The following is a 25,605-nucleotide window of genomic DNA, read 5'->3' on the forward strand; positions in this document are numbered from 1 at the left end:
AGTTTCTATTTCATAAGCTTCTCATAGGCAGACACTCAAAAAAAAAAACTTACAATATATAGATCAGAACAGTCCCAATTTATTGTTTTGTGAATAAGTTTTTTAAAGACACACACACACAGACACACACACACATATATATATATATATATACGCGTACACACATTCATAGCTCTCACTACATACATATATATATATATACATATATATATATATATATACACGTACACACATTCATAGCTCTCACGCTGAATCAAATGCAAAATCACAAAAACACTTAAAGTCAACATACTTATTTTCTCAAAACCTCACACACTCCTGCTCAATAAAACAGTCCCTCTCATGTTACACAATCACATACATACATATTGCCTTTTGGCTGGGGAGCAAGTTTGAGGAGCCGCATGATAATTTTTCTTGGAACTCCTCCTTTCCCATTCCCTTTTCCCATTCCCACCGTGTAGCATGAGATAAAACCAGGACAGATGGAGTTCCCATTGTGGCTCAGAGGAACGAATCTGATGAGTATCCATGAGGACACAGGTTCAATCCTTAGTCTCGCTCAGTGGGTTAAGGATCCGGCATTGCCGTGAGCTGTGGTGGTGTAGGTTGCAGACTAGGCTCGGATCCTGAGTTGCTGTGGCTGTGGTGTAGGCCAGTGGGTATAGCTCTGATTCGACCCCTAGCCTGGGAACCTCCATATGTCACTGGTACAGAACCTAAAAAGACAAAAAAAAAAAAAAATAAAAGGACAGAGAAGATTTCGTAAGTTAAAAAAATACAAATGCTGGGCGGCAAGTGGGGCAGATAGACAAGGCTTCTTTAAATTAGGTGAAGGAAATTCTATTTCTGATTGTTTCTTTCTTTGACCTCAGGCAGGGAGGCTTCCTCAGTCTCTGATCTGGAATCAAAACTGATCCTTCTGTAGGAGATCCTGCATATATATTTAGAGCCTTCTCTAGTGAGCCACATGAAGTTAATAAAATCTCTAGAAGTTCCCATCATGGCTCAGCGGTAACAAACCCAACTACTATCCCTGAGGACTTGGGTTCAATCTTGGCCTTTCTCAGTGAATTAAGGATCCAGCATGGCTCTGAGCTCTGGTATAGGTCACAGACACGGCTCGGATCCCGAGTTGCTATGGCTGTAGTGTAGACTGGAAGTTGTAGCTCTGATTTGATCCCTAGCGTGGAATTTATATGCTGCAAGTGTGGCCCTGAAAAAACAAAAAAAGACAAATAAATGAATAAACAAAACCCCTAATTCTGTTCATTATTTGAAATGTAACAGAAATGCTTTTTATTCTAAAAAAAATTTAAAAATTGGAAGTATAAACACAACTTTTAAGTTTTCTTAAGAGAAGTTTGGTTTACAAGCCACCAAAGGGCTAATTATGTGCAAATGTTGCTACTAATTACTAATGAGCTTCATCCACCCCATTAAACTTCTTCCTAGGACTTGCAGGAAGCTTGGCAAACTTTTCCAATTTCTATCTATGCTTAAAAATAATAAAACTGGAGTTCCCATCATGGCTTAGGGGAAACAAATCTGACTAGGAACCATGAGGTTGTAGGTTCGATCCCTGGCCTCAATCAGTGGGTTAAGGATCCAGCATTGCCATAAGCTGTGGTGCAGTTGGCAGATGTGGCTTGGATCCCGAGTTGCTGTGGCTGTGGTGCAGGCCGGCAGCTACAGCTCCAATTGGACTTCTAGCCTGGGGACCTCCTTATGCCACAGGTGAAGCCCTAAAAAAATAAATTAATAAATAATAATAATAATAAAACCACATTCCTTTGGCATCCTCTAAATTAAAAGATTGCACTTCAATGGATGTTCTCCAGGTAGGTCAATGAGAGTGAGTTAATCATTCATGATTGAAGGAGTTAGTCCTTGAATATCAGCTATGGGAAGGAAAATAGAGAAAAACACTGCCTAATGTGGATGACGAAATCTAACATGCACTGGTCCCTGCCTGTAGAAACCTCACCTCAGCCATTTTAAACTTCACTCATTGTTTTCAAAAAACAAATGTTCTCTTTTTCTGCTTTTCCAATGCCTCGTTCTCAATACCACATTAGGGTATTTGTGCAAATAGTCCTCTTGATCTTGGAGAGACAGCAGTGAGTGATGGCTTGGAGCGAGATCTTAATTTTCGGCTCAGGAATTGAACCTGGGCAGCCTGGATGAAAACTAGGAGTGCTAGCCACCAAGACTAGCTAGAAGCTGGAAGCAGAATTCTCCTTATTCTTGGCCCCTGTTTAAAGCAAGAATGTTTCAAGGAGCCAAAGACTTATAAAAATAGGTATAAAGTTTATTGTTGGAAATACAGTACAACATGTGGGAGAGCACAGAAATATGGAGAGTTGGTCTATTTATCTAAGGCAGAAGTAAGGCAGTAATACATACCCAAAGGTGAGGTGAGATTGCGGGCATCTCCCTGAATGAGAAAGGTGATTTAAATTACTTATATAGGACAGTTCTTCTGGGTCTTTGTCTTCCTTTGGCCGTTTTGTTTTATCTTGCACACCTGACCAGATCAAAGGCCCTCCTCTGATGTGCGTTCTCATCTTTCGCCAACATGGATTCCAAAGCAGAGCATGGAAGGAAGGTGATCCAGACTTATTATGGCCTGGCACCCCTCCCTTTCTGACCCAGAAGGGTCTCTCTGTGCATGTGTAGTTGGGGTCTACCTGGTCCTAAGGATGGGGAGCATGTAACTTCTTTGTTCTCTCCAAGCAGGGCTCAGCCCCTTTTTGATCCTGTCATTACAATTGTTGAACAAGTTCACAGAAGACAAGAACCAGTTATTTGCCTTGTGCCTGTTATGTCTATCTTGACCCATAGGCAGGTGGCTGGTTGAACATGTTTATCCTGTTGCCCACCTATCTCCTTCCTCAGAAAATGTAAATAAGAGGCTAGTTGTACCTATCTCCTCCCTTCAGAAATGCAAGTAAGAGGCTAGTTGCAAATATCTATCCTGGAGCCCCTCTACCTCCTGCCTCACTCTTTGCTTGAGATGTATTTTCTCATTCTTCACCCAACTCTTATTAGTCATCTTCAGATTTTGGTTCAAACATCTTTCAAAGTGAAGACCCACCTAATCCCCGAATTAGGTCCAGCAGATGAACCTGTAGTACTCTTTGATGGTCTTCCCACAGTCCAACCCTTCTAAGTAAAAATAATTTAATATTTTCCTGCTTAAGCTAAATACTAACTTGTCTCCTAGATATCTCATTGAGTTGGCTGAGTTTTGGAATAGGTACAGAACACAACACTAAAGACGTGAACATTTAAAAAGGGGAAGGAACAAAAGGACAGGCCTTCATAGAGAGTTTTTTTTAAGTGGACTACGCAGATGGAGGGGAGGAAGCTTGTGTCTACTAAAAAATATGCACAACCTAAAAGTTGAGAGTTAAGTTTTATTTGGGGCAAAATAAGTCTTAAGCCCAGGTGGCAGCATCTCAAGTAACTAGAAAACTGCTCTGAGGAGGCAAGGGAGAGCTAGGATATATACAAGTTTTTCAACAAAGGGCAGGTAGTAGGAACAAAAGATTACTGTTAATAAAAGAAAACTAGTTATCTCAAGTTAAGGAATTTAGCACTTTTCTCTGTAGAAGAAGAAGCAAGGGTCTCCCCTCATTGAACTCACTCCTTTGATATGCACCTCAGCTATCTGGGGTCTGTTTCTGAGGTTTTCACATCCTGAGGGCTCACCACAGGGAGTGGCTGCAATCTGATGGCTACTAGATAGCAGGAATTCTTTGTTTCTTTCCAGAGTTCTGGCATGTTTGCTTGATGTGTCATTTTATGGGTCTCTTTCTTGATCCTAACTTGGAGTTCATTTACTTTCCATGATATATTGGATATTTATTTTAAATTATTTCAGAACTTTTCTGTTGTATTTCTTAAAGAATTTTTTTTTTTGCTACAAATGGCATTATTTTATTCTTTTTTATGGCTGAGTAATATTCTATTGCACATATGTCCCATATCTTCTTTTTTTTTTTCACTTTCCCACTGTACAGCAAGGGGATCAAGTTATCCTTACATGTATACATTACAATTACATTTTTTTTTCCCCCCAGCCTTTCCTCTGTTGCAACATGAGTATCTAGACAAAGTTCTCAATGCTACTCAGCAGGATCTCCTTGTAAAACTATTTTAAGTTGTGTCTGATAAGCCCAAGCTCCCGATCCCTCCCACTCCCTCCCCCTCCCTTCGCCTCCCTCCCCCTCCCATCAGGCAGCCACAAGTCTCTTCTCCAAGTCCATGATTTTCTTTTCTGAGGAGATGTTCATTTGTGCTGGATATTAGATTCCAGTTATGAGTGATATCATATGGTATTTGTCTTTGTCTTTCTGGCTCATTTCACTCAGGATGAGAGTCTCTAGTTCCATCCATGTTGCTGCAAATGGCATTATGTCATTCTTTTTTATGGCTGAGTAGTATTCCATTGTGTATATATACCACTTCTTCCGAATCCAATCATCTGTCGATGGACATTTGGGTTGTTTCCATGTCCTGGCTATTGTGACTAGTGCTGCAATGAACATGCGGGTGCATGTGTCTCTTTTAAGTAGAGTTTTGTCCGGATAGATGCCCAAGAGTGGGATTGTGGGGTCATATGGAAGTTCTATGGATAGCTTTCTAAGGTATCTCCACACTGTTCTCCATAGCGGCTGTACCAGTTTACATTCCCACCAACAGTGCAGGAGGGTTCCCTTTTCTCCACAGCCCCTCCAGCACTTGTTATTTGTGGACTTATCAATGATGGCCATTCTGACTGGTGTGAGGTGGTATCTCATGGTAGTTTTGATTTGCATTTCTCTTATAATCAGCGATGTTGAGCATTTTTTCATGTGTTTGCTGGCCATCTGTATATCTTCTTTGGAGAAATGTCTATTCAGGTCTTTTGCCCATTTTTCCATTGATTGATTGGTTTTTTTGCTGTTGGGCTGTGTAAGTTGTTTATATATTCTAGAGATAAAGCCCTTGTCGGTTGCATCATTTGAAGCTATTTTCTCCCATTCTGAAAGTTGTCTTTTTGTTTTCTTTTGGGTTTCCTTTGCTGTGCAAAAGCTTTTTCAGTTTGATGAGGTCCCATGGGTTATTTTTGCTCTAATTTCGATTGCTTTGGGGGACTGACCTGAGAAAATATTCATGATGTTGATGTCAGAGAGTGTTTTGCCTATGTTTTCTTCTAGGAGTTTGATAGTGTCCTGTCGTATATTTAAGTCTTTCAGCCATTTTGAGTGTATTTTTGTGCATGGTGTGAGGGTGTGTTCTAGTTTCATTACTTTGCATGCAGCTGTCCAGGTTTCCCAGCAATGCTTGTTGAATAGACTTTCTTTTTCCCATTTGATGTTCTTGCCTCCCTTGTCAAAGATTAATTGACCATAGGTGTCAGGGTTTATTTCTGGATTCTCTATTCTGTTCCATTGGTCTGTCTGTCTGTTTTGGTACCAGTACCACACTGTTTTGGTGACTGTGGCTTTGTAGTATTTCTTGAAGTCTGGGAGAGTTATGCCTCCTGCTTGGTTTTTGTTTCTCAGGATTGCTTTGGCGATTCTGGGTCTTTTGTGGTTCCATATAAATGTTTGGATTGTTTGTTCTAGGTCTGTGAAAAATGTCATGGGTAATTTCAATGTCATGTTGCATTTAATCTGTCGATTGCTTTGGGTAGTATGGCCATTTTTACAATATTGATTTTTTCCAATCCAGGAACATGGAATATCTTTCCATTTCTTTACATCTTCTTTGATTTCTTTGATTAAAGTTTTATAGTTCTGGGCATATAGGTCCTTTACCTCTTTGGTCAGGTGTATTCCGAGGTATTTGATTTTGTGAGGTGCAATTTTAAAAGGTATTATATTTTTGTATTCCTTTTGTAATATTTCATTGTTGGTATACAGAAATGCAACTGACTTCTGAATGTTAATCTCTAATCCTGCTACTTTGCTGAATTTATTAATCAGTTCAAGTAGTTTTGGGGTTGAGTCCTTAGGGTTTTCTATGTATAGTATCATGTCATCTGCATACAGTGACAGTTTTATCTCTTCTCTTCCTATATGGATGCCTTTTATTTCTTTTGTTTGTCTAATTGCTGTGGCTAGGACTTCCAGTACTATGTTGAAGAGCAGTGGTGAGACTGGGCATCCCTGTCTTGTTCCAGATTTGAGTGAGAAGGCTTTCAGTTTTTCCCCACTGAGTATTATATTTGCTGTGGGTTTATCATAAATGGCTTTGATTCTATTCAGGAATGTTCCCTGTATACCCACTTTGGCGAGGTTCTTGATCATGAATGGATGTTGGACTTTGTCAAATGCTTTTTCTGCGTCTATTGAGATGATCATATGATTTTTGACTTTTCTTTTGTTAATGTGGTGTATGATGTTGATTGATTTGCATATGTTGAACCATCCTTCTGAACCTGGGATGAACCCTACCTGGTCATGGTGTATAATTTTTTTGATATGTTGTTGGATTCGGTTGGCTAAGATTTTGTTGAGAATTTTTGCATCTATATTCATCAATGATATTGAGCGATAGTTTTCTTTTTTGTGGTATCTCTGTCTGGTTTTGGAATGAGGGTGATGGTGGCATCATAGAATGTCTTTGGGGGTATTCCTTCTTCTTCAACCTTTTGAAAGAGTTTAAGGAGGATGGGCACCAATTCCTCTTTATATGTTTGATAGAATTCGCCTGTGAAGCTATCTGGTCCCTGGACTTTTATTTGTAGGGAGTGTTTTTATGACATCTTCAATTCATTTCTAGTGATCGGTCTGTTCAGTTGGTCTGTTTCTACTTGATTCAGTTTTGGCAGGCTGTAAGATTCTAGAAAATTGTCCATTTCTTCCAGATTGTCAAACTTGTTGCCGTATAGTTGTTCATAGTATTCTCTTATGGTTTTTTGTATTTCTGCTGTATCTGTTGTGATTTCTCCTTTTTCATTTCTAATTTTGGTTATTTGGGTTCCTTCTCTCCTCTTTTTAGTGAGTCTCACCAGGGGGTTGTCAATTTTGTTTACCTTTTCAAAGAACCAGCTCTTGGTTTTATTAATTTTCTCTATTGTTTTTTGAGTCTCTATTTTATGGATTTCCTCTTTGATCTTTCTAATTTCCTTCCTTCTGATGACTTTAGGTCTTTTTTGTTCTTCTTTTTCTAGTTCGTTTAGGTGGAGGGTTAGGATGTCAATTTGGGATCTTTCTTCTTTTTTGAGAAAGGCCTGTATTGCAATAAATTTCCCTCTGAGCACTACTTTCACAGCATCCCATAGATTTTGAGAGGTTGTGTCTTCATTATCATTTGTTTCAAGGTATTTTTTTTTTATTTCCTTCTTGATTTCCTCATTGACCCATTGGTTTTTTAGTAGCATGTTGTTTAGTGTCCAAGCAGTAGGTTTTTTCTCTTTCCTTTTCCCATGGTTGATTTCTAATTTCATGGCATTGTGGTCAGAAAAGATACTTGAGATAATTTCTATGCTCCTAAATTTATTGAGATTCACTTTGTGTCCCAATATGTGGTCGATTCTTGAGAATGTTCCATGAGCCTTTGAGAAGAATGTGTATTCTGCTTTTTTTGGATGTAGGGTCCTGAAGATATCAATTAAGTCTAACTTTTCTATTGTTTCCTTTAGGATCTCTGTTGCTTTATTGGTTTTCTGTCTAGAGGATCTGTCCATTGATGTGAGAGGGGTATTAAGGTCTCCTACTATGATTGTATTCTCATCAATATCTCCCTTTATGTCTGTTAATATTTGTTGTATGTATCTGGGTGCTCCTATATTTGGGGCATATATGTTGACGATAGTAACATCCTCTCCTTGGATGGATCCCTTAATCATTAAGTAGTGTCCTTCTTTGTCTTTCTTTATGTCTTTTGTTTTAAAGTCTATTTTGTCTGACATGAGCATTGCGACTCCTGCTTTTCTGTCATGTCTATTGGCGTGAAATATGTTTCCCCACCCTTTCACTTTCAATCTATATGTATCCTTTGTCCTAAGGTGAGTTTCTTGTAGGCAGCATATTGAAGGTTTTTGCCTTTTTATCCACTCAGCCAGTCTGTGTCTTTTGATGGGGACATTCAGACCATTGACATTTAAGGTGATAATTGATAGATGATTATTTATTGCCATTTTGAACCTCGTGTTCCAGTTGATTCTATGGTTCTCCATTCTTCCTTTCTTTTTTTTTTTTTTTTTTTGGTTGGATGGTCTCCTGTTATTATCTGCTTGAGTGGTTTTTTGTTTTTTGTTTTTTTTTCATTTTTTGTGAATGCAATATTTGGTTTTGGCTTGTGGTTGCCCTGTTTTTTAAGCATGCTAACCCCTTCCTATAATTGTGTGTTTTAGCCTGATGGTCCTATAAGTTCAAACACTTCATTACTATATTAAAATTAAGAAGAGAAACATACAAACAAACACACAAACAGGGTTATTTATTTCCTAACATCCCTTGCCCACATTTTATGGTTTTGATGACTCTTTTATTTTTTTCTTTTTAATTTTATTTTGTTTGAAGTGTGTACATGATTAAATCTGTATGCTGGCTTATTTGAGTGACTGCTCTCTGATTGCAGTTTCCTCAGTCCTAGTTCTTCCTCCTCTTCTTCTTTTTTTTTTTTCCTTTTCTTTTTCTTCCCTTTCCTTCTTTTCTTTTTGGTTTAGAGAAGCCCTTTCAGTATTTCTTTCAGCCTGGGTTTTGTGTTGCTGTATTCTTTTAGGTTTTTTTTGTTGGAAAAAATTTTTATTTCCCCTTCTATTTTAAATGATATTCTTGCTGGATAGAGTATTCTAGGTTGCATATTTTTTCCTTTGAGCACTTTAAATATCTCTTGCCATTCCCTCCTGGCCTGTAGTGTTTCTGTAGAGAAATCGGCTGATAATCTTATGGGGGTTCCCTTGTAGGTAACATTCTGCTTTTCTCTTGCTGCCTTTAGGATCCTCTCTTTATCACTAACTTTTACCATTTTTATTATGATGTGTCTTGGTGTGGGTCTATTTGGGTTCAATTTCTTTGGGGCCCTCTGTGCTTCCTGTATCTTGAACTCAGTATCCTTTATATTTGGGAAGTTTCCAGCGATAATTTCTTCAAATGTATTTTACATTCCCTTATCTCTTAAAGAATATTTTTTTCTTTTCCTTCCTCTTACTCCACTCCCTCTGTTATCTCTATTATATGTATTGTGAACTGAAGTTTGGCACTTGCCATCAGCCTCTACATGGGGTAAAACATGAGCCACTGCAGCTGCCGACCCACAGCACCCCCTGAGTGGAGCTCAGGATGGAGACCAAGAGTGAGACACTCTGTGCTCTGGAAAAACTGGAAGAACAGGCCTTCAGATAGTCAGATATTTTTAGATTTTATGTGCCCAATTCTTGCATCGCCTCATAACTAGAAAAACACTAAAATCATTCATGCTGATGTCTGCTCCTTGTGACCAGTAGTAATCTTCAAGAGATCCACAACAAACTTTGGTAAAATGTACCTCCCCCTCACCTTTATCATATCCTGATATTCCCCTTTTTCCTCTTTGGGCAATATTTCAGAGCTATGTGAAATACCACCACCCTGTCTGTAGTTAAGGATAAAACAAAGAATGTCACAGTCATCTGTGAATGCAGTCACCTACAAAGGTGAGAGCCAATGAGTCCTGCTGACTGTGAAAATTCAGGATACTGGCTCTGATAGTAGAGGTCATATCAAAGGAATGACTTCAGTGAGCCCAGGCCTCTTTTGTTCCTGCCACCAGTTCTTTGTTGCAAAAACTCCTGTATCTCCTATCTCCTCCGTCACCTCCTCTGAGCAGTTTTTCAGGGCCACCTGAGATACTATCTCCAGGGTTTAAGTCTTAATTTCACCCCAAATAAAACTTAACTCTCAACTTTCAGGTTGTGCATTTTTTTTTAAGTCAACAGTACATTGGTGTGATTATTGATGCCATACAATTCTCTGAGGGCCCATCCATTTGTTTTCATTCTTTTGTCCCTCTGTTCTTTGGGTTGCATAATCTCTATCAATTTATCTTCAAGTTTAGTCATTCTTTCTTTTATCAGTTCAGTTCTAATATTGAGGGCCTCGCTATACCCCTTGTGGCTCAGTGGTAACAAACCCAACTAGTATCTATGAGGATGCTAGTTCAATCCCTGGCCCCACTCAGTGGATTAAGAATCCAGCATTGCTGTGAGCTGTGCTTTAGGTGGTAGACACAGATTGGATGTGGCATTGCTGTGGCTGTGGTGTAGGCTGTTGGCTGCAGCTCCAATTCGACCCTAGCCTAGGAACTTTCATGTGCCACATGTGCAACCCTAAAAAGACAAAAAAAAAAGAAAAAGAAAAAGAGGCCCTCTCCTCTATTTTTATTTGAATTATTGTACTTTCCAAGTTCACAATTTACATCTAGTTCTTTTTTATAATTTCAATTTCTCTCTCCACCCCCCTCCCTTGTGGACTCAGCCAAGTCACATCATGTGGAAGTTCCCAGGCCAGGGATCAAACCCATACCATAGCACTGACCCAAGACACTATAGAGACAACACTGGATCCTTAACCCACTGCACCATAGGAGAATGCCTCCAAATCTTTATTGGCATGCTCCAGTTGTTATGACATTACCATCATACCTTCCTTAGCTCTCTAATAATATTTTCCTTTAGTTCCATGAACATATTTAGAATGGCTACTTTGAAATCACCTGTTAAATTCAATATCTGATAGATATCTGGTAGTTCTGTTCCCTGTAGGAGGAGGAATACAAAGATAAGGCAGGAAGTAAATTAAATAGAAAAATAATGAATGTAATGGAACCAAGGTTTGTTTATTTTAAAAGATCAACAAAACTGACAAAACTTGAACTAGAAAGACTAAGAAAAAAGAGAAAAGACACAAATAACTAAACTCAAAAATGAAAGTGAGGATATTACACTACAGGTGACCTTACAGAAATTAAAAGAATTAGAGTACTAAAAATAATTTTATGTCAATAAATTATACAATATGGATAAATGAACAAATTCTTAAAAACACAAAAATTATAAAAACTGACTCAAGAGAAAAATAGAACATCTGAACAGACTTAAAACAAATAGGTTGAATTGATAAGCAAAAGCTACCAACATAGAAAAGTCCAGGACCAGATGGCTTCTCTGGTGAATTCCACCAAATATTTTAAAAAGAAGTAACACTAAGTCCTACTCAAATATTTCCAAAAAAATTTAAAAATTCTTAACACATTCTATGAGGCCAATATTTACCTAAGACCAAGACAAATATACTGTTACGGCAGCTACCCAGCAGCCCTGCACTGCAGCGTATCAGCTCTGGCGACAGCCCTTGGCTGTAGCGTACTAGCTCCAGCAGCTCTGTGGCTGCAGTGGATCAGCTCTTTTACCCCACGAGAAACAAAACGAGCACTTGAAGAGTTGGAGAACTCAGGTTTAACACGCCGGCAGGCTCAGAGGAGATCACTCTCCAGAGTCTGAGCCCAGAAGAAGGGTTTCACAAGGCTTTTATGGGCTACTTCTTCCGGGTCCATGCTTGGCTAGTTGGACTGGAGTGATGTCAGGCAAGGTAGTAGATGCGGAAACAAATTTACAGAAGCAGATGTGTGGGGGAGGAGTGGTTGGGGCGGTTGGCTAGACTTTGCTTAGTCATCATGGCCGGGGTCTCTCCTTTCTACATTTTTATTGGGACGTTTTCTCCTACAATACCACACACACACACAAACACACCTATAGACCAATATCTCTTATGAATATAGACACAAAAATTCTCAACAAATACTAGCAAAATAAATCAACAGCACATTAAAAAAAGATTATATATTATGGGCAAGTAAGACTATCTCAGAAATAGAAATAACACAAATAATTTAACCAATTTAATGCATCATATCGAAACTGAAATATCTCTGACTCAAACTCAGCCTAATCACAGATTGTGACTTGAACCCACATTTTTTTTTTAATATTAAAATCATTCACCTGGTGTCTGGACTTACTGAGGCTCAGGATCTTTGTGTGTCAGTGTAGAAGGTATTTAGTGAGAGGAAAAGTGATAAGCAAGAAATAGGTTTATTAAGATAGGACACTTGTGAGGGATACGGGCAAGCAGGCTCTGCCCTGAGGATTAGGTGGACTACATTTTTATGATACAAGGAAAGTGGGGACGTGGGAAAAGACCACCTTCTTCCTCATTCTTCAAGTAGATGGTAGGCTTAAGTCACTAGGGCCTCCTTTCTGTCAGGTAAGAGAGTGACCTTAGGAGGTCAAACTAGGACTGTCATGGTGCTTATTCAAATCAGCAGAAGGGTACTAACATATGCTAAATATGTTGAATTACCTCAGGTTTCTGTATTATGAGGGTCTCCTACTTTGGAATGTCATCTTTCCCATAAATTCCTGTTCTTTTCCCTAAAGATCATTATCTTGCTGAACTTGAATGCAGGCCTCATTTTATCTTTCACTTAATGGCCTGAGGCATATCTCACACTTTTAATTATGGTGAAGCCTACTTCCTTCTATGAGCAGTCAGGTCATTAACTTACAATGTTCTCCCAAAGTTCCCTAGTTTCCTTCTCTATCTATGGTCCCCTACCGGGACTTCTACAACTACTTGTGTAACTATCCTACTCCATCCCTATCAATATTAAAATAATGAAGGAAAGTAAAACTAAATGATCATTTCAATAATGTAGAAAAAGCATTTGACAAAATTCAATACCATTTCATGATACAAACACTCAGAAAACTAGGACTAGAAAGGAAATTATTTAACATGATTTGTTATTATGATAAGAAATACACACATTTGGTCTTAGTCTGTTTCTAGCACAGAACTCCTAAAATTCTTGGAATTTCCTAAGTGGGAGAGTCATAAAATTGTCTTTTGTTATGCTAATGAGGTTACATTAGAAAGCACCCAAGGATGGGGGTGGCTGGCAGTGGAGCCAACCTAGTGATTAGAGGTTGAGGACTTGTTGTCCCACTCCCAGACTTCTGGGGAGGGGAGAGGGACTGGAGAGTGAATCAATCACCAGGGGCCAGGGAGTTACTCAGTGAAGCCTCCTCAAAAGCTGAAAAGGGTGGCGTTCAGAGAGCCTCCAGGTTGGTGAACATGTGGAGACCTGGAGAGAATGGTGCACTCAAAGATAGTATAGGAACTCTGTGGTCTGTTCCATGTGCCTTGCCCTATGTGTCTCTCCTGTGAACTAAAAAAATATAACCTGAAAGTTGAGAGTTAAGTTTTATTTGGGGTGAAATTAAGACTTAAGCCCAGGAAACAGCATCTCAGGTAGCCCTGAGAAACTGCTCAAAGGAGGTGAGGGGGGAAGCTAGGATATAAGGTTTTTGCAACAAAAGGAAGGTAGTAGGAACAAAAGACTTAGAGCAAACAGGATTTACAAAAGATTTACAGAAAACCCTTTTCTGTGGGAAGATGTAAAGGTCTGTGCTTACTGGAATCACTCCTTCGATATGCATCTCAGCTGTAGGCCAGTCTTTATTTCTTTCCTGAGTTCCCTCAGGGCTCCCTGGCCCAACCTTGGGAGTGGCTGTTCTCACAGATGACCATGACATCTTTTGTTTTGCCCACTAACTGCAGCCCAGGAGGAAAGAGGGAATATCAAGATATAAGTCATAAAGGTAAGGGGGGAGGGGCATGTAGCCTTGCACACATTTTATAGAAGTTTGCTGTTGGTCTTGTGAACGTTACTACTAGTCACTGACATTAGTCATTATTGATGGATTTTAGTGTTTTACTAGATATGAGGAGATGCAAGATTTGGGCACATAAAATCTTCTCCTAAAAATATCTAACTATCTGAAGACCTGTTCTTCCAGTTTTCCCAGAGCAGAGGTGCCTTACTCCTGGTCTCCACCCTGAGCTCCACTCAGTGGGGGTGATACAGGTTGGCAGCTGTCGTGGCTCATGTTTTACTCCATGTAGAGGCTGATAGCAAGTGCCAAACTTTAGTTCACACTCCCATCTGGCTGTTTCTGAATAATAAGCTGGTGATCTAGTAAGTAAAATGTTTCTCTGAGTTCTATGAGCCAATCTAGCAAATTAATTGAAACCCCCAAAAGGGATCATGGGGACCTCTGATTTATAGCCACTGTCAGCAGTACAGGTACCAACCTGGACTTGCCACTGGCACCTGAAGTCCAAGGAAGGGGTCTTTAGAACCTCCAATCTGCAGCCAGTCACCCAGAAGCACAGGTGACAACCCAGGGTTGTGACTGCTGCCTAACATGTGTGGGTGAAGGCAATCATGTAAGCCCTTGACCCTTAACCTGTGGAATCTGATTTGTCTCCAGATAGACAGTGTCAGAACTGAGTTGAATTCTCAGAACTCTGCTATCTTAAAGGACACACATCCCCTCCCCAAAACACACACACTGGAATTGAGTACAGGAACCCAAAAGACTTGATAAAGGCAATTTACCAAAATCCCATAACTAATCTCATACTCAGAGTTGAAAGAGTGGAAGTTTTCCCCCTAAGATCAAAAACAAGACAAGGATGCCCACATTTACCACTGCTGTTCAATATTGTACCATAAGTCCTAGCCAGAGTAATTAGGCAAGAAAAAAAAAGGGGGGGGGGAATCCAAATTAGAAAGGAAGAAGTAAAATTATACTTAGATTAAAAGATCCTTTATATAGAAAATACTAAAGAATCCACCCCAAACTACTAGAGCTATTTATTCATCAAGTCCATCAAAGTTGCAAAGTAATATCAACATGCAAAAAATCAGCTGTGTTTCTAAACACCAGAAATAAGCAACATATAAAGGAAATTAAGAAAACAATTCCATTTACAACAGCACCAAAATGAATAAATGCCTATGAAACATTTAATCAAAAAGGTGAAAGACATTTGTACTATCACTTTGGAAAATCATTCCTTAATGTATTATAAAGTTGAATAACCTCAATATTACTATCCTCAATATTTATTTTAGATAAGTAAAAGCATATTCCCCCCCCCAAAAAAAGGAGAGAGACAAAAGAATTCCATAGGAGCTATATATATAACAACAAAAAAGAAAAGAAGATTAAGGATCTCTGAAAATCTTTACTGTAAAAGCAGTAAGAGCACTCAGCAAAAAATTATCAATATCCACATTCTCCAGAACTCTGGAAATTAAAACAAAAACTTGCAACAATCCAAATAGTGTTTATTCAAGAAAAGTGGATAAATATCAATATAAAAAAGCAAGTTTTTTTGTGTTTCAGCTTGTACTATTTTCATCCTCTTCTTGCCAGACTTAACATAGCCCTGAAGGTCAATAAACCTACAAACCAGGTGAAAATTATTAGCCAAGCAGCTTCTAGAGGCAGCAAAATGGAGCTCCTCCAAAAACCAACTTCCACAGCTTCATCCACAACTGGGAATTGCAGTACAACTGCTGCATTTAGGACTTCATGCCTCAAGTATGGCTCTTCTTGTGTGCATCCCACACCCAGATGTCTGCTGATACTGCAGCCTTGTCTCCATGACGCCATGTTGGTTCTATAGACCTTCCTTTGTGCAACAGAAATGAGAGAAGAAAAGGCTAAATACATGAATTTCATCTTTCTTCTCTTGAAAATGAAACAAAGAGATGACTATAATGAAAACAAACATTCAAAAATACAGTTTTGTCAGGGAGATAAATGCTTTCTTCAATGCAATTTGTAAATACAGATCTAAGTTTATCTGACTTAGAAGCTTTTTTCTTTTTTTCTGGAAAAAAAAAAAAAGGAAATTGAGTTCATTTCTCAGGATATTCTCACTAACTCTGATCCAGCCTAGAAGAATGAGTGAAATTTCAGTGTCCTCAGTCACGTGAGGTTTTTTTGTCACAATTGACAATGCAGGTCAAGTGTTAGAACTTTGCATGTATTTAATAAATTCTCAATAAGGATTAGAAACAAGGATGATAATAGTGAGGAGGAGGATGCTAATGGTGGTGGTCTGCTTAAAGAAGTTAGAGAAGAGTCATGAAAAATTAAGATTGGGAAAGGAAATCAAGGAGGTGAGGGTTTTGAACATGAAAATAGGTTAATCACTTTAGAGCTATTTTCTCTGCGAGGAATTTTAAATGAATGCCTTTCCTTTGAACCGGGCATCTCACATAAGGAATAGTGAGTTAGGAGGAAAAAGGGATATAGAAGGGAGTAGAAGAAACAGTTTTGGAAAGAGTTACCAATTGACCATTGGATTTAATACATAAAAAAGGAAACAATTTTAGTTGATGTCTTGAGCCATGTGAAATTATTCTTTAGCTTATAAGAAGATTAAGGTAATTCAATGGAAAGAGGACACAGAAAATTCAAACTATATCTTTAGTCTCAGCCTAATTGATAGGTTCCTATGATGTTTATAAAAAGAAACTTTGTGCTCTGAGAATAAAATAATCATATTGAAACATCTGCTTATGATACAAAGTTCAAGGTATTTATGAAACTCTCATCCATAACGCATTCCAAGATAAATAAAGGTTGTTTTGAAAGATATAATACATACCTGATTGATCCAATTTAGGTATCAAAATTTTGATAGTAAATCAAGGGAAGCCAGTCTAGTTCAGACATCAGTGTAAAGAGACTTTAGGAGAATCTGAATTAGGAGTCAAATAGAGGGAATATAAAAATAAAAGCAGTACTTGCTATCTCCTCATATGTTGTATGTTCATTTTAATTAAATAAAAATATTTCCTAGTGTCCCTTGGGACTTCCTCTTTGATCTATAGATAATTTGGAAGGGTGTTGTTTAAATTTGAATTATTTGTAGTTATTTTAGGTATCTTTCTATTATTAATCTCTAGTAAGTTTATTGTGATCATTCTATGATGTCTATCCTTTTAAACTTGTTTTGGAGTTCCCGTTGTGGCTCAGTGGAATCAAACCTGACTAGTATCCATGAGGACAAGGGTTCAATCCCTGGCCTCCCTCAGTAAATTGGGGATCTGGTGTTGCTGTGAGCTGTGGTGTAGGTTGCAGATATGGCTTGGACCCTGCGTTGCTGTGGCCGTGGCATAGGCTGGCAGCTGCAACTCCGATTCAGCCCCTAGCCTGGAAACTTCCATAAGCTGGGGTTGCAGCCCTAAAAAGAAAAAAACAAAACAAAACTTGTTTTATGGGCAAGAATATGGGCTATCTTGGTGAATGTATACTTGAAAAAAATGTGTATTGTGCTCTTGGTGGCAAAATGTTCTCTAAATGCCAATTATATCCGTTTGGTTCAAGGTGTTCAGTTCTTTTATGTCTTTATTTTTTGTTTACTTGTTCTATTGATTACTGACTAAGGAGTGAAGTCTCCAAAGAAATGGATTTCTGTTTTTCTTTATAGTTCTATCAATTTTTGCTTAGGTACACATATATTTATTTGGTTTTTGTTCTTAGATGCACATAAATGTAGGATTCATGTCCTCTTGCTGAATTGATCCTTTATTCAGTATGTAATGTTCCTGTTTATTCCAAGTAATTTTCTTCTGAAATCTGCTTTGTTATTACCATGTGATAATTCTATGATGATCATTCCACCTCTGGTAAGAAAAATTCTCAAATGATCATTCCATCTCTGGTAAGAAAAATTCTCAAATGATCCCTAATCACTCATACCCTTGAATAATATCCTCCCCTGGAGCTGACTAGCAAATATGGTGGAATAAGGTTTTATGTTGTATGGCAAAGGTGGAGGGATTTTACAGATGTAGGGAAAGTTCTCAGGTAGTTGAGTTTGAGTTAATAAAAAGGATGTTTATCCTGGGTATGTCTGAGTGGATCAGGTAAACCCTTAAAATAGGTGAAATGAAGCAGCAGCAGATATTCTACTTTGGCCTTGAAGGACGTAAACTGCCACGTTGTCAAGAAAGCCATGTGGCTAGAAATGGTGGGTGACCTGAGAGCCTTGGTTCTATAACCACAAGAAACAATTCCATCAACAACCTGTGAGTTTGGAAGAGACTCCCAAACCTCAGAGGAGATTGCAGCCTTGGAAAGCGCTTGTATTTCAGCTTATTAAGTACTTGAGCACAGGATTCAGCTGATGCATATCTGGACTCCTGACCCACAGACACTGTGATATAGTAAATTTGTTTTGATTTAATCCACTAAATTTGTGATCATTTGTTATTCTCCAGTAGAAAATGATGTGCCAGTTTTCCTTGGTTATATGTTTTCCTGGCATGTATTTTTTCTTTCTTTTTATAGGTATACCTTATTTTATTCTGCTTTATTTTTATTGTGCTTTGCAGATATTGTGTTTTTTACAAATTGAAGGTTTGTGGCAACCCTGCATTTTCAGATGATGATATACTTACCAACATATTTCCAGTGATTTTTTTTACAGTAAATAAGAATTTCCATTTGGCATCATTTTCTTTTAGACTAAAGACCTTCTATTTGCCATTTTCTGTGTGTTGGTCAGCTTCCATGTATATATATATATATATACATATATATATATGTTTTTTAATCAAGAATATGTTTATTTTGCTTTTATTTCTGAAAGTTATTTATTTAAGCTTCATATAGAATTCTAGATCGGCAATTTCCTTCTTTCAGTACTTTAGAGATGTTCCTTTGTCTTTCAACATTTTTGTGTTAGTTGTTGTTTTTCCTGATGAGATGTTAGTTGTCTTTCTATCAGGGCTTTCGGCTGTATGCCTGAGTGTGGTTTTCTTTTCATTGACCCAGTTTGAGGCAGTGCTACCTATAGGAATTTGGTCTTCCAAGATTGGAACTCTGGTTACTGTAAGCCTTGCTCCCTTCTCCAGAAGGTGAAGTTGGCCTGACACATCCTGACTGGGAAAGAGGTGGGCCAGCATATCATTGATAAGATTCAATAGGTGTCCTTCAGCCTGCAGAAACAATCCTGCAAAGTAGGAATCATGAAGTCTTTGGGTTTTTTTGTTTTGTTTTGTTTTGATTTTGTTTTTGTCTTTTTAGGGCTGCACCCGTGGCATATGGAGGTTCCCAGGCTAGGGGTTGAATCAGAGCTGTAGCTGCCAGCCTACGCCACAGCAACATAGGATCCGAGCCACATCCACGACCTACACCACAGCTCATGGCCAGATCCTTAACCCACTGAACGAGGCCAGGGATAGAACCTACGTCCTCATGGATGCTAGTCAGGTTCGTCAACTACTGAGCCATGTTGGGAACTCTGGAAACATGAAGGCTTTGAATCATCCCAACATAAATCATCTGAAGTGATGGAAACTGAGGAATCTCTCTACCTTATCATGGAATAGTAGAGGAAAGGTTTGATTACCTAATGGCTCATGGATTTATGACAGAAAAGAGGCCCAAGCACAGTTCTAAAAGGCAGTGTCTACTGTGGAGTACTGTCACCAGCAAGTTTGTTGCACATAGAGAATTAAAAGCAAAAAGCCTGCACTTTGATGCTGGTGTGAATGTCAAGATTAAAGTCTTTAGCCTAAGCAACAAATTCACTTTTGGTAGCAATCTGGGTACCATGTGGGGCAGTCCCCCCTATGCAGCCTGAAAGTCTTTCAGGGTCAAAAGTTTGAAGGCCCCCCAATGAATGCATGGAGCTCTGTGTGTGGGCCGGGGGGGGGGGGGTGTCATCCTATATATACTGATCAGCAGATTCTTGCCTTCTGATGCCCAGAAATTTAAGGAGCTGCAGAAGCAGGTGCTGAGACAACACCACCATATCCCCTCCTACATGTCCATAGGATATGACTTGCTCAAGAGATTTCTCATTCTCAATCCCAGCAAAAAAAAAAAGCACTTTAGAGCAAATCATGAAAGATTGATGGATGAATGTAGATCATGAAGATAATGAAAGAAAGCCTTCTGTGGGCCACCCCTGACTCTCAGGACCACCCAGATGTTGTCTGCAGGTTACATGGGAAGAGATCCATGTCTTCAGATGGGCTGGAAATACACCAAAGTGATAGCCACCTCCTTGCTCCAGGTCTACAAGGGATCCAAGCTGGAGGATCACACCATCACCCTGAAAGTCCAGCCATTAGCTGAGCTAAAAAATGGCACCCCTTCCCATCCTACAAGGTATATCACAGCACCTCTGCTAACCTCAAGCAGCAGAATTTTAGCAAGGCTGCCATTCCCGCCTTCAATCCCTACTCTAAGAATACTCAAGGTAGGCTTTCCCACTGCGGCTTAGCGGGTTAAGAACCCAACTAGTATCTATGAGGATACGGGTTCAATTCCTGGCCTTGTTCAGTGGGCTAAGGATCAGGCATTGTTGCATGCTGCATGTAGGTTGCAGATGCAGCTCAGATCCAGCACTGCTGTGGCTGTAGTGTAGGCTGGCGGCTATGGCTCTGATTAGATCCCTAGCCCAGGAACTTCTATATGCTGCAGGTGTGGCCCTAAAAAGAAGAAAACAAACAAACAAACAAAAAGGAATACTCAAGGTAGCAATGAAGGAAATCAGCAGTCTGAGGATGACCAGGAGTAAGGATGGAAGGCCAGCAGCACAATCCATGTCTGACATCCCCCTTTCTTGTCTGAGAGGAAAAAGAACCCCTTTTCCCCTTGGCAAGCTATGGCCTCTCCACCAACATAAACAAAGCAACAAATCCCTGCTTTTGGAGAGGGCCAGGCTTGGGAGGTCTCCATCTAGAACAGCAAAGCCATCCTAATTGTGTTGGGGTTGGAACCTCCTTGACTTCTGTGTCCCCAGCCCCCACAGGGCCCCCAGCCCACCCACCTGCACCAAGAATCCAAGAAAACCTCAGGCAGCCCCACCAGGCCTGCTGGCTGCACCCTGCAGGGAGAAACTATGAGGCGCCACAGCCCAGCACAACCCCACAGTGTTATCTCCATGACTTCCCCCTCTTCTCACAACATCAGCATCAGTGAGGCATCCCAGACTCAACCACATCCCTTGCATGTGTCTAAAGGAAACTATCCATGTTCATGGCTCTGACAGTTGTGACCAGCCTTTCCCTCTGGGAACAACCAGGGCTGTCAGGGGACTGTTGGTCACTGCAGCAAATTTTCCTTCAGTTTTATGCACAGAAATCTGTTTCAGGTTCGCCTAAGCATCCTGAATGAATCTGAAAGCAAAGACTGCATGGAGATGCTCAAACCTGTGGTGGGCCTTGAAGGCCATGATAAAGAAAAAGATTTCTGAGAAGCCAAGCCTCACTCACCACATTAACATTGGCTTTGAGGATCACCAGCTACAGGGAGCCTAAGATGCTGATACAGGAGAAGGAAACAGACTCAAACAGCAATCTGTGAGCTGTACTAGAAGCTCACACCCACTGTGCTGCAATGAGATTGGTGGCATCGCTGGAGCACTGGGATGCAGATTCAATCCCCAGCCAGGCACAGTGGGTTAAGGACCTAGTGTTGCCACAGCTGAGGTATAGGTCGCAACTGTGGCTGGGATCTGATCCCTTGCCACAGAATGGCCAAAAAAAGGGGGGGGACGTTTATGCACAGAGGGCTCATTGGACCAGGGGGACACTGTGCAGTAGAAATGGAGGTGTGCAAACTGCCCCAAGGGTCTCTCAACAGGTTCAATTAACGTAGCTACCCAGCATCTCTGCAGCCCTCACAAATACTGACTACAAATTAACCAAGGAGCTTAAGCTTAAAAAGCCTCCCAGGAGCCTCATGGGGGACAAGAGAAGAGGTCAGCTGGCCCCAGCTGCCAGATCTGCCACTCTACCCACAACTGGAGAAACTACAGAGACTGAATCACTGTTTTTTTCCTGGACATGTCTCTCTGCCCTTCCCCAGTGTTCCCTCTGTGTTTGGGGGGAAGGGAGATGGCTCTGTATAAATCAATGCAGTGCAGATGAAAATAAGCTATCTTTTCAAAGCTCCCAGTTGCAAGGGAGTAAGTCACCATCACTTACCCTTGGCAGAGACTCTGATGTAACATTGCAAGGGGAGTGGGATAGGTTTGTAATGAAAAACAAAACAAAACAAAAAGAGAGAGAAAGAAGGCTTCAGGGGGCTTGTTGGCCTGGGTAAGGTAGAACCAGGTTAGTCAGAGGAAGGTGCCTCTCCTGATTGTTTGGGGAGCAAATGTGGCTTTCTGTGGTTGGTCCTGAGTTTAAAGGGGATGAGGAGATGAGGGTCAAAGAATAAAATAACTCTGACAGTGGAGATGGGATAGGAGGTGGCTGTGTGGAGTCAAGGACTGAGGTTTCTGTTAACTTTTCTCACCATTATAGAAGCATCTCTGAGATTACTTTCTTAACACCTGGGAAGAGAAACTGAATCTGCATATTGTGATGGGGAAAATATGGTGGGCCTGGCATGGCAGTCCTTTTGTGAAAAACATTGTTGTGCTTTTCTGAAAAGCTCTACCCATCTCCCTCTCTTGTTGAAGAACTAGGGGATGGAATTGATTCTTTTTTTTTTTTTTCTATTAGCATACACATTAAAAAACTAGGGACCATATAATCTGAAGAGAATTTTAATCCTTTAACATTCAGGTCAAACTTAAATGGAAATCAATTTATTGCATTCCTTCGCACTCCTGAAACAAATCCCCATTTCCTTCAGAGTAAAAGTCAAGAAGTTGATGATGGCCAACAGAGCTCTCTGTGTTTCCCTGTGTCCCCTCTCTGGCTGTCTTACAAGTCTCCCATTCTGGTGCTGGCCACGCTCACCTCCAGCTATGCTTACCTCCTGCTGTTCCTTAACTGACCCAACACTTTCCTGCCTCGGATCTTTTGCACTGACTGTTCCTTCTCTTGTTCCGGCAGATCCCACACAGCCAGCACCTTTGGTCTTGCCCCCATGGCATGCTCTCCATGAACTCTGCTTTGACCTTTCTATTGATAAATCTATTTACCCAAGACAATTTCCTCTTTTATAATCTCCCTTTATTACTGTTTCATACACTTAACAACTTACTCGTTCTTTTTTTTATCATTTATTTTCTGTCTCCCCAGCTCCTACCAGAATGAAAGTTCCATAAGGGCAGAAGTCTCAGTCTGTTTTATTCACTGATGTATCCCAAGGGCTCGGAGGGCTGCCCAGCCAGAACAGGTGTTCAATAAATATGTGCAAAAATGAACTGAGATTCCAGATCCAGGATCTTTTCTATGACCCCACAACTCCGTGTCACAGTAATGAGCATGATAATAATGTGAATCATTTTAGTACATGTATAACCACCTTAGTTTACATCGCATTTTCACATAAAGAGTCTAAGTAGGTCAGAAATTGGGTGGTTTTGCTCTGCTAGGTGTATTTTTAAAAGGCAAGTTATCTAACTGGAACATCAAGTGTTAATGGAGCAGAGCCTGTTATAAACAGCAACAAGCTATAAACTGTGAAGCTACAAAATTAGTAGCAACACTCTCATTCTCTGGGAATTTTAGATACATTAGGAAACTGTAATTACTGACTCCATCTGCCTACTCTGTCTTGAGCTTAATTATGTATTTCAGAAGGAACATTTTTCATATTTTCATTTTTGTATATATAAATATTTAGCTACATCTCTTATCATTTTCTGCTTCCCTTTCCCTCTGCTTTTGCCATTTACAATTTTCCCAAGCTATTTTTACTTCCAAATTGCAATGTCTTTCCCCAGAATCAACATGAGATTGAAGCCAAGAAATTTATTTCTGCCAGTGTTTCCAGGGCATCTTTGAAGAGGGGTTATCGAGCCCCAAACACACATTTACGAATGGTGGGGAGGGGACAAGGGCTGGTCTAGTATCTTTTCCAAGTCGAAATATTCAAAATATTAACACAACCTCTAAAATCAATACTGAATGGATTCTTCCTGAGGGAGGTGGGGATATAAATGAAATTGGCACACAATGACTTAAACAATGTTTAATAGGATTCTTTAAATCAAGATTTAGAATAGTCTTTAAAATATGCATGTGGCTCTCGAAGAGGGAACTACAGCAAACACGGTTTCCTAGAATTATTTTTTATTGAATTTTAATTGATGTATAATATTATATTAGTTTCAGATGTACAACTTAGTGATTCCATATTTTTATACGTTATGAAATGATCACTGCAATAAGACCAGGACCATCTGTCACCATGCAAAGTTGTTACAATATAATTGACTGTATTCCCTATGTGTACATCACATCCCTGTGATTTATTTATTTTATAGCTGAAAGCTTGTACCTCTTAATCCCCTTCACTGATTCTGTCCACCCTCCCACCCTTCCCACCCCCGAACACCAAAAACAAACTCTCTGGGGGGATGCGACACCTCTTAGCATTTTCCCCAACAACATTTTGAAATATTTTGAAAAATATATGATCCAGTGAACATATTTTTCCTTAAAGACATATGTATCCCAGAGTATTGGTTGGTGTTGGCTGGATCTTGAGTCATTTCAATATTCCTCCCACCTCAATGAAACACCAGAGAGAACTGCAAATAAAGATTAAGTGTGGAAAGAAAATATAACTTCTATCTCATTCTCCTTTCTAGCAGAGAGAGAAAAAAGATGACAAAGTGATTTTATTTTTCCTTCTCTCCCACTTTTGCCCTCCAGGTCCACTAAGTCTTAGTGCCTTAACACTTTTCAATTCTTTACAAACCCTCACCAGCCTCCAAGAATGTTCTGAAGAAAACACCACCCACCATGTCTATGTTTAGAAATTTAGCACCAAAAGACAGAGTTATCCCTGAAGGCAGAGGAGTGTGTCCATGCTTGGACCTGAGAAGAAACAGTTTAATTTGGGAGAAAAGAAAGGCTGTCCAGACTAGAGAAGACTGGACTGTGGGTTGTTTAGTTTTATGTGGGGAGGGAAGTGTTTTCAGTAGGGGATGGGCATGGATACCTGCTTACAGTCCCTGCCCCTAGGTGAAGGCTTAGCCCTATTATGTGCAGTCAGGAGGGGTTTGGGGGGGCTGTCTTTACCCCATGTGATGATGGAGGAAATAGCCTTACATTCTCCAGTGGGTCAAGGTTAGCAGGAAGCAGCATTAAACCTGATTAGGCAAAGAACCAACTCTCGTCCTACCTTCAGGACTAGAAATTCATGTCAAATAAGACTAAAACACCATTAATCACCATGGAACTTTTAATGTAAGTGAATTCTGGCACTACCTGCAATGACCCTTCTAATCCTATGCATTATTTGTAATAGCATTGGTGAGAAGAGACTAATTTGGAATTCCAGGACAGGGTGATGAAGATTATATCAGCAGCAGGAGTGGAATTCCCACTAGTTCCCATCCTGGGAACATTAGTTAAATGCCTTGGCATTCCAGTGGGGTTAAGTCAGCATGTCTTTGGTCCACAGGCAGTACAGTAAGAAAGGAGATTGTGGACAACTGTCTGTGGAAACAGTAACAGGGAGGCAGAACCAGTGACGGGGTCCTGGTGGCAGCAACGTAAGAGGCTTTCTGGAAGGAGTAGGGCAGTATGCAAACAATATTTTTTCATCTACTGATTATAAATTACTAGGCTAATCATATATTCTGTGCTATTTTATGGTTAAGTATAATTATTATTTGGTATATGTTGATTTGAATACATTTTTTTTTCTAGAAAGGGGATTTCCCTGACAATTTTGAGTCTAGAAAAGTTATCTGCTTAAGTTAAAAATGTTAGGGACCGGCTCTTTCAGTCATCTTGGAGCTTGGGGAGGGTGCTGGGATCAGGACTTCTCAAACAACACCT

General features: G+C 39.8%; 1 pseudogene; it reads left to right on the plus strand.

The window, feature by feature from the left end:
• Positions 1-15,915: 15,915 nt before the first annotated feature.
• Positions 15,916-22,642, plus strand: LOC125124503 (serine/threonine-protein kinase MARK2-like; annotated as a pseudogene).
• Positions 22,643-25,605: the final 2,963 nt, after the last annotated feature.

This window comes from Phacochoerus africanus, chromosome 4 (assembly GCF_016906955.1).
Source record: "Phacochoerus africanus isolate WHEZ1 chromosome 4, ROS_Pafr_v1, whole genome shotgun sequence".
NCBI lineage: Eukaryota > Metazoa > Chordata > Mammalia > Artiodactyla > Suidae > Phacochoerus > Phacochoerus africanus.